Source organism: Falco punctatus (genome assembly GCF_963210335.1).
Source record: "Falco punctatus genome assembly, chromosome: 4".
NCBI classification, from domain to species: Eukaryota; Metazoa; Chordata; class Aves; order Falconiformes; family Falconidae; genus Falco; species Falco punctatus.
Genome location: NC_137583.1, coordinates 30,870,850 through 30,883,152, shown reverse-complemented (window position 1 = coordinate 30,883,152; position 12,303 = coordinate 30,870,850). Strand labels below are relative to the sequence as shown.

The window sequence follows — 12,303 nt, the reverse complement described above, 5'->3', positions numbered from 1 at the left end:
CTTTTCTCCTCCTGTTGCAGTAAAAAGAGAGCAATTTTTCAAGTTTATACCAAATGTCATTCTATTTCATTTCCAAATATAATCTCCCAGAGAGAAGGTTCACTTGCCCTATTTCCAATCTCTAAAGTTAATACACAAATTTATATTCCTTTCTCCCACTCGCTCTCCTAAATTAAGAGGCGTAATTACTAGGAACGCTTGCTACAAACGAATAAAGTGCCAAGGGAGAAGGAGCTGTCACTGCTGGATGTCTGCAGCAGCCACCCTCCCCTCTCTCCCATCCCCAGAGGATCCTGCTTATGAGGCAGTTTCTATCTTTCCTATTAGCAGGGGTAGCTCACACACAGGAGCAGACACCAACCCCTCCCTCTGCAGGCAGGACAATCATAAGGAACAAAATTACAAAATTAACTTCAGCCTGTCAAGGAGCCACTGGTGCTTGCAAAGATGATTCCTCCCAAGTTCACCTTTCGCCTCTCCCCAGTCCTGCTGACCTCCTGAGCGATGTCAGGTTTCTTTAATGATAGCAGAGAAATTCATATCTGCAATCTAAAAATTCAGCCCCAGTCTCACTCATCTCCCCCCTCCCCACCTCCAGCACCCTCTCAAAAGGAAGATTGATTATTATAATCAGACTTAGTTCTGACATGGCATTTGCATTTTCAAAGCACAGCATAGTCATTAACTAATTCATCTACCCCAAGGGAGCCCTAACGAGCTTTCACCTCTCTCCCCTCCGATTCCCAACCTGCAGGCAGCCCACAGCTTTCCTTCTGACACCTCCCCTCTACACTGTGCTGCACAAGCGCAACTTGGTGAAACTCCAGACAGGCTCAGTGAGCCAAATTCAGCCCTGCTGCAAAGGAACACAGCTCTGCTGCTAGCAGCTGAAGAGGACGAATGCACAGACACCCTATTTAAACTAGCTATCCTACAGTTTCTGTTCTGCAAAAACAGGCCAGTGCCACAGGGGTCCCAAAATTACCATCCTCCTGAACGAGCAGCATCAACTGTGAGCCTGAGCTGCCTGCCCAGCTGCAAACATGTGAAGGAGAAAGCATCATCACACCACGCCCTTCAAACCCCCAGCCTCCTCCTGCACAGCCCATCCAACAAGCTCTTACCCAAATACCTGCAACACACCTTTGTCCCAAGACTCAGCCTCCTGCCCCTTCTTAAGTCTCTTCTCACACCCAACACTGCCAGATGCCGACCCTCCCCACTCACCCACCTCCCTCTGCTCATTTCTGCATCCTGCCCCAACAGAACCACAAAGCCCCACACCCCCAGATGCTCCACACAACAGTAGATTACTGTTGATGAGCAATAATGTTTAACTGGAGGTGCTTAACCTGTATTCAGAGGATCCATTTCTAGCAGTCCTGTCTGGAACGCTTAGGAGAAAAAAAAAATACCAGCAAAATATTTCTTTTTCTCTCTTGCTTTTCAATCTACAGCAAACAGGGCTGTTACTTGAACAGGGGATGACATGACAGTACTGATAGTGTTACCCTGCAGCAATGCACTACATACCAAGACTTGGTATCTCAGTTGGAGGTGCAGAATGGGGCACAAAACGCTGCAGCTTTGAACAGCCAAAATACTCCAGCTGACCCATTCAGTGTAGCACTCACGGCCCTTTTTCACCAGTGGTGAAAAAGTATATACACAACCACCACACACCAGCTCTCCTGGAAGGAGCCTGTCCTCTTTAATGGACAGATGCTCCACTAACGCTAAAGCACGTCTGAAGGCAACTACCCTGGTCACCAGCACAGACCCCATGTCAACAGCAAGTAACGTGCAACACCAGTCATCATGTGGGTACCAACTCAGGATGGTTTTGACAGCCTTCCTGAGCTTTACTCCCCATTTTAAGCTGTATTTATTTTTTTCTGGTACTCTGGGATGGGTGCAAGATGCGACAGTTTGGAAGCACGCACTACTGGACATTCTTTACCGTGAGGGTGGTGAGGCGCTGGCCCAGGCTGCCCAGAGCAGCTGTGGGTGCCCCATCCCTGGCAGGGCTCAAGGCCAGGCTGGATGGGGCTAGGGGCACCCTGGGCTGGTGGGAGGGGTCCCTGCCCATGGTGGGGGGGTGGAACTCAATGATCTTTAAGGTCCTTTCCAACCAAACCATCCTATGATTCCATGACATTTCAGCAGGATGGAAGCTGGCTCAGAGCTCAAGATTAACAAAACTGGAAAGTTCACGAGGAAGAAGAACAAATACCCTGTGCAAGAGACCTACTGATCAAGGAAACCGAAGACGTTAATTTAAACCCATGAGCTGATTCAAGTATTATTACACATTTCAACTCTTATTCCCAGAGGAAGGAGCATACAAGGAATCTCTTCCCCTCAGCCTTGCTGCAGCCCTGTCCTGTCCACACTCCCAGGTGCAGCCACGAGACCTCAACACCACTGTGTGACAGCAAAACTCCTTGACAGCTCCATCCATAAACCCCCTCTTTGCTCTAACAGCTCGCTCTGAAGAAGGATCACGTAATTTCCATGTCCATTCAGCTCAAAGCCTCTCTGCTGTTACCAGCCACCCTCCACTACTTTCACCAGCACGTAATTACTGTTTCTTTTAACAGCTATTGAACGCTCCTCCCACCAGGGAGAGCAAACCAGCAGATGTCCACCTGAGAGAAGGAAACTCTGGAGTAATTAGCCTTAAATGGCTGACACGTCCTACCCATTACTGCTGGTTAGCCCAGCAGAACACAGATAACAGGCTCTTTAGGGAACCTGTGAAGATGTGGGACAATGTGCCACAACCCCGTCCAGTGCGACCGCGGCACTGGTGCAATGGAGTTGTCTGTTCTCAAGAGGAGCATCACACAGGTCACTTCTTTCACGCAGAAGCAGGCATTTTTGCTAGACAAGTCTTCTAGCAGCTGTAATTCACAGGCAAAGCAACAAATAAATCTGCAATGTCATACCTCCTCTGTACAAAGTCTGAATACAGTTTGTTTCCTGAAAATATACCCTCGAGGAGTTTGTGGAGCATTCAGTCAACAATTCTCATTAAATGGTAGCTTGTAATGCCAGCTCTCACCCCCCCATCAGGTTTCTTGCTGAAAAACCATCACATAATAAACAGTCAAGAGAAGAATCTATGCTTTTTACATACCACCTAGGAAGGTCAAAGGCGAAAGAGGAATCCAACATCCATTTATGTTCCTTCGTCTCCTAACATAAATACAGTGGAATCAATCTCTGCTTAATACTGTAGAAGAGCAAAGGAGCCTTCACTGAGTGCTAGACTTGAAAATTGAACTTAATCCTCCTGCTCCAACTCACATGGAACAACCCACAGACTGCACTTCAACATGCTTTTAAGAACAGCTCTCTCGCTCCCACTGCATCTGCAGCCCAATTTTGCAGTTCACTACAGTGGGAGCACTGCTTTCTGGTGTGTCTCAGCAGACAGAGGGAGGGTGAGCAGGGGCCGGCAGAGCTTCATGCTCTGAACTCCCAGAGATGGGAAATATGAGGATGGGGAAGGGATCCAGCTATGGGAAAGTAGCAGCTCTCTCGACACAGCCTCCCAGCTGCCTTCAAGGAAGGGGCAGATGCTTGAAGGAGTCTTGTTCCCCAAACTCTTCCCTAAAAACCAGGCTAAAAGAAGCAGATTTAAGGTTTTCTGGCTAAATGACCCATCCTAAGGCCCTCCTGCAGTAACAAGCAGTGGACTTTTAATGCATAAAAAGTGGGAAATCTCCCTCCTCATGCCAAACAGCAAAGGTTACAGGGCCCTGCCAATGCCGCTCTGCCCGAAGCCTCTCAGGATTACGCCTGCAGTCCCTTTCAGTTCCCAGCAAGCAATCACAGAACAAAAAGCAAAAAAAAAAAAAAAAATTCCCTCTCAAATACCGTATGTTCCATTCTGGTGCCAAAGCAGAAGCCTGGCATTTTAACCTTTGGTGAACATGTTCTTGCTGCCACCAACAATAAACTTCAAGGTCCAGCTCGGAGGGGAGGGAAGGTGTAATAGATGCATACTGGGTGACATTAGCACTGAAAAGAGCATCAACAGGACAGGGCCTGGCAGGAGCTCTATTTTATACACCCAGTCTTTAGAGGTTAATGAAATATTCATAAATAAGTTAAAATTCTCCTGACAAGCTAGGTCCTGTAATACAACAAAGAGTTGTCAGCCTCAATTAAGCAATTCTAAAGAGGCAGGGGACTGCCATTGATTATTTACCAAGAGGTCATAGGAAAAATTCTGCTCTATGATCTTCTTGTCTCTGTGGATAAATTAGGTTTTACAGGTCCTGCTGGAGGACTCTGCTACCCTGACACATCAGCTCAGAGAGACCCTGGCCTGCCACCACTACCATCTACCCCCAGCACCTATCAGCTAAAGGCAAAAAACACTGGGAACAAGCTCTTCTAAGGGTGCTGAGACACGAACAGATAGAAAGCAAAACAAATAACATAGCAAGCTGATTAGGCCGTCAGCACAAGGACGAGGATAGTCTTGAAACTTCGGGTTTTTTTAAGCTTTATCTCACTTTCTGTACACACAAAGCCAGCCCTGGGCAAGAAGTATCCAGCAACCTTTGATCTGCAGGCACGTCCACTGAACAGGCCCTCAATGTTCCCCCTCAGATCCCATAGCTAGAGATCTTCACATCCTCCCCTGTGCTCAGGATAAACTGTGCCTACAGAATTACCGTTCTCAGATCAGATCTCTCCGGATGATTCCCTTCTGATACAGGTACAACTTCCCAGGACTGTGAAAGCAGGAGAAAACTGGTCTCCGTCTTTGTCACAAGCAAGTTGGAAACTAATGATTTCTTTGTCCCATCCTAACATGACTGTTCAACAGATCAAGTCTTCCTTTTCCTCTTCTGGACATGCACTGGAAGCACATTTTCCTTCTACAGCTTCTCCAAGATGCCTTTTTGGCAAGACAGACAAAAGGAGCAGAAATTCCTGAACCCTAGAGGTATCCTGGACCTCTTGCCTGATTTTCCCCTGCCTCTCAAAGTGCTCAACATAAGTCCCTGCACCCTCCAGGAAATTTTAGCTCAACTAAATCAAACCACGTGAGTCTGAGGTAGCCCATAAACCTCCTACAGACTATGTAAAGATAAATGAAGTCTGGAAAAGCACAATATTTGCATGCATATTATGTGTTTTGTATCTCAAGGCTGTGCCTACTATAATAAGGCCTCTGATAATATCCCTATCCCATTCATTTTATTCAACCAAGTAACTCAGTGTAACTCAGATTTTACAGTGACAACAGCAACACTGGCAACAGGACCACTCTAACTGCAGCACAGCAGCGTCCTCCACACAGGAAAATGATCCACCTTTCCCCTCTGCTCAACAAGTGATGAGAAAAAAGCCCTGCCCTGCTCTCCCTCCCCAGTCCTTGTTCCAGTTACAATCCTGCAATGCAAAGGTGAGAGCACATTATCAACTCTCAGCCTATTTCCAGGCTGAAAAGGGGAGCAGTAGCCATCATCCTTTTTACCAAAAAGCACCCCATTGCATTTGTCAGTACAGCTCGGGTTTTACGGGTACACCTGTAGCGTGGAGACCTCCCCAAATGACGGGTTGAGAATCAGATCATTGTCTGTGCATCTCACCTGAGCCAGAATTGCCGTTCAGGTTTAGATCAGACTGTTTCCCTGAAATCCAGCAGTACCTGTCCCACTGGGAGCCCAAAGGGAGGAGCTGCAGTAAGGCAGCTCTCCACTTTAGCCAGCTATGTTTCCTCCTTCTGAAAATCCTAACCCCATGTCAGCTGTTACTGCCTTCGGTGAGAAAAACGAAAACAGTCCTGTTGAAACCAAATGGTGCTGCTGAGTTCCATAAAACTTTCACGTTAATGGATCCAACAGCAGGTTCATTTGTGTAATGGGACTTTTAAACAGACCGTTTATTTCGTTTTAATTTGAAGGGAATGTACTATTTGATCCCATGTGCCTGGCTAGACTTTTGAAACAGAGATAAACCACAAGAACTGACTCACTAAGTCTTTTCTTCTAACCTAATTAAAATAGCATTGAGATATTAACATGCAGAAGTGTAATGTACTGATCACCTCTCCAGTCTACAGGCAGTTTTTCAGCACTCATCTACCAAAATCCCAAAGCTTCCATCGCTCTCTGCTTTGCCCACAGTCACATGCAATAGATGCTTCTGATGCTGCCAGTTTTGTGTGTTGAACGTGAATTTTCCAAGCAGAAACATGCAGCAGATGCAACAAAACCAACCCAAACCGTTCATCATTCCCTAGGCTAAGAGAGGAGGAGGGTGGGGTGGGAAGAAAAATAAAAATCTTCTCTCTGTTCCTCAGAACTTACTATATTCTTAACACTGTGAGGATCTGCAAGGACTAATTTTAAAGTACTTGTTTACAACAAGCACTGAAGTAGAGCTCTAAGCTAGGAAACGGAGAAGAATAACTGAGTACTCCCATGCCTCTGTTCTAGGGTTTACTTCACCTGGAGAACCAAAGCTCTACAGTAAAAACACAGTGAGAAAAGTTGAAAAAAGGCATCGACGACTCCTGCTCACTTAACCCTCCTCCTTTCAACAAAATCACATTTCTAAATTCACAGGACCACATGATAAAAGTGAAGAATAATACAAACACTGTGAAGTATATACAAAACAAACAAGCAACAAAAGGCTCTGCTGAAGTAAAGCTACCCAATAGAGAAAAAGACATCTCAGACACTGATCATGAAAACTTATTTAAACCAAACAAAATTCACTGAAGATCTTGGGTCAAAAAGAATAAATGCACAAACACAATTACTGGTAGCACAAAGCAGGGAGGCTTTATTACAGAAGAGCATAAATAAATCAGAAAAAAGAAGCTAGGTGAAAACTGACGGAACAGCAACAGAATTGAAATATAATTGCACAAGTCCCACAACAGCTAGAACCTCTCCTACAAATTGAGTCTTCATCAGTCAGAAACCAGAGAGGAGGACAAAGAGCTGGGTAGATTAATCGATCACAGGATGAACACCAGTGCCATGCGGCAGTGGAAATGGGTAATGCGATTCTGCAAGGGAGAGCTGAGCTATACCCAGGACAGAGGTACCTGCCTGCACTAGAAGCTCCTGCAGAAGACACTTCGGTACAAGCTACTGCTGGGACATCACCCGGAATGACATGACCACTCTGGTTACTCATCTTCAAAGGAGATACAAAAACGGGAAGAGATTTAAAGAAAGCTGCAGGATTCATGAGGAGCCCAAAGAGCCTGTTTTAAGAGAAGACTGCAAGAGCTTGATTTGTTTAACCTAAACAAATGAAATGCTGGGAGAGAACAATTGTTCTCTATTAGTATGTCACAGCATAAATACGAGGGAGGAAGAATACTCACTGTAGTTTAAGGAGAACATTAGCACAAGAAAAAAAAAAAAAAGGATATTAACTGCACATGTATTTTCCGTTGGAACTGGGAAGATTTCAGCTGTCAGAGCAAACTTTCTATGACAGTAATGGCACAAACATCCAAAGCAGTTTCAAGACAAAATTGATAAATTTACGAACTCAGGTACATGCTGCAGTTGTAGCAGTTACCAAAGGACAGAACTTCATGATCTAAAAGTCCTCTTCCAGTCTTCTGTTACCATATCATTTCATTCTGCATCAGCTTCTTTTACTGTCCCTTCATAACCAGATTCATGTTTTTCAATCTGATTTGAGAACTGGATATTTCCCTAAAATTGCCTTACTAAAACTATTGCTGTGTTCATGCTGCTGCTCAGCTGAGTGCCTCGCTACTCATCTGTCTTGGGTTTGCTAGTCTCACATAAGGTGTTAGGATAAAATCTGTCAGATGATAAGGAGATCTGCTGTCGCCTTGCTAAATCAATTCAGAAATGATGAAATACATTTTTGATAGATGGCGATTTCCTGTACTGGTCCGTTCGTCTCCTTTCCCCGCCCAGCCTGTTGGTTCCATGCATGTTCCAGCAAAGCCTCATCTTTATTTATTACTACTGTGGCTCAGTACTCTAATCCCACATTTAATTGCCATCCCATTATAGATAATACAGAGAATTTACATTTCCACTAATGAAATCTACTTTTGTTCTTATGCCTGGTCCATTGTATTCTTTGCTTTATGTTTAATAACTCTTAAACAAGAATTAAATGTGTAATATTGGCAAGTTATCCAGGGTAGGTCTTTCTATACTAAAGTTCATTTCCTTCATATTCTCATTTTCACTTCTTCTACAGTATCACTGTTATCGCCTGTAAAGTAAAATATAACAGAATTTTAATCCTTGCCAGATATTTCTTTTAAGTATCAAAAGTCACAGTTCTTAAAAGTTTGGAGGTCTGATGCAATCACTAGAAAGTAAAAGTCTTTCAGTAATAATGCAAAAGGTTTATGAATGGTGTGGGTCTCTTGTTTATGTATTGATGCCTGTTGCAGTTTTCCCAAACTCTTCGCAGTTTTTTTCATGTTGTTTTCCAGTTAACAGCTAGTTCCCAGCTACAACATGCTCAGTGTTCTCCGAGTTTCTTTCATGTATTCTCCTTTCTGTCTTCATTATTTCTCCCGAAAAACCATCAGTTTACACAGTCGCTGATATTTAAGTTAATCTTAAACATTATGATTTCATCAGACTGAACACATGATTTGGCTCCTCAACTATTCCTGACCTGCTGCCCTTAAATACAGGTCTCCTATTCTTTGCAAAGGGTTAATCAACACTTACTCAAGGCAAGGTGCCTTCATTACTTTCATTTTAAGGTGTCTTTATTTGTCCAGTAAGGACACTCAATTTATGCCATTCATTTTGTGACGGTCACATTCTTGGACTTCAAATCTTCTTTACCTCCCACCCTGCTAAGCAATTCTTCTGATTCTTACATCCATCCTTTTTAATCTGCTGGAGGGTGAAATATAATTTGTTCCAATGAGCAGTCTATAGATTTCAGAGCCCACATGGGCCAAGCTGTCTTTTGAAGATGAAAGCCAAAAGATACCCAGAGCACCTCAGGGCAGTGAAAATACAGGTGATGCTTTTTTAATACCAAGCTCACTTCCCTTGGGGATTAATGATGGTGAAAAAAAAAAAATCTTGACATGAATGCCCTGTGCTACAGAACCAGACTGAAAGAAAGTGTAAGATCAGGGATCACAGCTGTTGCTTGGATGGCAAGCTTGAGCTGAACAATTTCCTCGGGTCTATAAAAGGATATGAAAAAGGCAAATGAAAATTAGAAAAACTAACACATTTTCTGTTTCCTTCCCTCAGGGAGTGAAAGAAAAATAATATAACAAACAAGAAAGCATTTTCCACAAATAATAGTTTGGTGTGAGTGAAACTAGCTTTCAGCTCTATGCCAGTAGATCATTAAACGAACATACCACAAGTAGTAAGATCCTGGGAAACACGAAACAGGGAGCCGTATGTGTGAACTCTATGAGCAATCTCCCAGCACATCGTGGAGATAAAGATACTGGAGCGCTAGCCTCAAAAAAGAAAACATCCGGTGCTGATAAAGTTGTCAGAAAAATGCACATACATACACAAGAATTGCAGGAAAGAAGTGTGCTTAGGCACCAACCAAAATTCACAACAAAAACATTCTTTCAGCTAATAAAAGAAACACAAAACCCACAGATCTGTGGGACAACTAAGTCACCTGAGCCCTATCAGACTGGTGACCCTGTTATGTACCACCTCTCACAAGAGCGGGCAAGCACTGCTCCCTTACAATAGGAACACACTCAAACTGTGAATAAAGACAAATAAATAAGTGAAGGGTTAGGGGGAGAGAAAAATCAAAGTTTCATTATTAATTATGCAGCACAATGATAAGGGCAATTTTTCTTAAATCAGAAAATAAATTCTAGGTTCAAGTTCTCTGAAGGATATAAAATATTAGAGGATTTTTTATGGTTGTAATCACAAACTCATTTCTCCAGCTACTACTGGCCGTGTCTAATTAGGGCAAAGTACGTTAATGATACAGCGGCACAGCCCAGAGACGTCTTCAGTCGCAATATTAATTGCATTTAGGGAAAGAAGCATGAATTGTGCTTATACAAGCTAATTAGTATGGGTTTGCTAATTAATACTGGAAAGTTAAACTGCCTTTGTCTTGTCAACTGCAATTAGCTGAAGATGTTTAAATTTCTTTTCTTTCTTTTTTTTTTTTTTCTTTTTCTTATTCTTCCAGTAGTAAACTCACTTTTAGCTGACAAGCAAGGAAAGCGTGCACTGGAGTATTCGACTGCAGTTAGGGCAGCAAGTCCATCCCACCTTCCACCAGCAAGACCTTGTGTCCTGTGCTGGTGTCCCCTAGAGCACAAACCACCCTTTGTCTCTTCTTGTCCCTGTTGACACAACTCCCTGAGCTAGGGTCCTCCCCTGCCAAGGACACAGAACATGCAGATGCTGTCTTACTGAGGCCATGATCCTATCCCATTTATCCGACAAGCATTTTACTTTTAAATATCGCTATGTAACGAATGAATTATTTACCAGGGCATCCAAGATGCTCCCCATTGCAGACAAGGAAGCCCATCAAACTCATCAGTGAGATCCAATCAGCTAGTTCACCAGCCCCAGTGCACATGGCTTCATTTCCAGTGCTGAGGGTGGCAAAGCCATTAGGACTCTTCAGGGTGGCGATAGAGATGTCACTCCACAGAGGTTTATCCCAGAAGCAGCCCAATGATCCATCAGACTGTACAATAGCACCTGACAGGTGTTTATTCCATTTCACTTAGGGCCATAAGCTTGTTTGCAGAATGGCTGACGAAAAGCAATATCCACATCTGTCAGCACCCAGAGCAGGATGAGCCCTTCGGCCTCCCCCCAGCTGCAGAGGCTTAACATCAATCTAACAAGCAGTGGATCACGTGAGAAAAACAGGGAGAGGGATGAAAAGGAAGGTGAGATGCCAGGAATCCAAATCAGGCAAAACAGTTGCTGCAGCGTCAGCTTTAAAGGAGTCTGAAAATAAGGCCATCCAGGTGAGACACTGATCTGGAAAGGGTAAAAAAACCCCAACAAAACAAAACCACATAAAGAAAATTTTGTTGGATGGCAGGGAGGAGAGTGGGGCTGACAGTATAACCGCTGGAGCCCTTGGACAGCCCTTTGGAACAGCCACATCCCAAGCGAACAGACCTCTGCCACCACCAACACTGTGGAAGACGAGAAGTGACACATCTTTCCCTACCAGGGAGATTTCGCCTGGGGATGCAGAAGAACCATCTATCACCAGTGAAAAGAAGGACCTATACTGTCAGGTTTCCCCTCAAAAGGGAAAAAGAGGAAAAACAATCTCTATTCCTCTGTATGAAGCAATTTTCCTGTATTTACCCAACAAAATTCAAAATGCTGAATAAAGCCCACATCTCACAACTGGAATCCATCGTCTAAAGCATGACAGAATACAGCCTGCTCATCTGAGGTTGATGTGAGCTTTACTGGAAGATCACAAGACTTGCAGACTTCCACCGAATAACCCTTGGGAATAGGCACTGAACACTAACTGCTGCTTTATCCTCTGCTGATGGATGATGCACACCCCCAATTAATGCTTTAACACTGGAAGTTCCAGTTTCTCCAGCTCTCTGCTAGCCTGTTAAATATGACAAACTTTTGAAGGCAAGCAAATAACTGAAAATCCAGGCTTAATGAGCCAAAAAGAAAAACTTTGAAATGTTTAAAAAAAGCACACATCAAAATATTTAAAGCATAGCAGCAAATTCTTCCTCTGATAAGTCCACTGAGCACAATGCAAAATTGATTGTATAGAATTAAAAACTATTAACAAAGCAGCATGTAATGAGATCAGATGGTAAATAGGATTAATTCAGTTTTCTCTGGAACTACCAGTTTTGACCAGTGTCACCAGAGAAAGCGGCTGAGCATACAGAGATGTTTGTCCACAATGTAAGATCACCCCAGAACCAGAATCAATTAACACTCTCATTATGAAAAATCTGATGGTGGAACAGCAAGGAGCACAAATTAAAAAAAAATACTAGCAGATGTACGGCAACCTATTACTAATACAGGAGGGGCACACCAGTTCTGCCCTCCAGTGCCCTAGTAGAGTTAAGCAGAAGTCTAATAAGACTAGTGTTGGCACTGTGGTTTATAATTTAGATTTTAGAACAGATGTCTGTTTAGCATCTACTTACTAGCCAGTGATACATGCCTATTTTTTCATTAGTAATAAAATTAATCCAGTATAAAATACATCTACAGAATGAGTGTCTACATCCTGGATACTGCTCAGGTTTTTCTTGTGACTAGAAAAAGTTGCAGGAATGCCACAACT

At 43.5% G+C, this 12,303-nt stretch overlaps 1 protein-coding gene across 1 annotated transcript in view; it reads right to left on the bottom strand.

The window, feature by feature from the left end:
• Positions 1 to 12,303, bottom strand: part of MAD1L1 (mitotic arrest deficient 1 like 1) — a 370,489-nt gene that overhangs the window by 169,362 nt on the left and 188,824 nt on the right. The gene's annotated exons all lie outside the window — the stretch shown is intronic.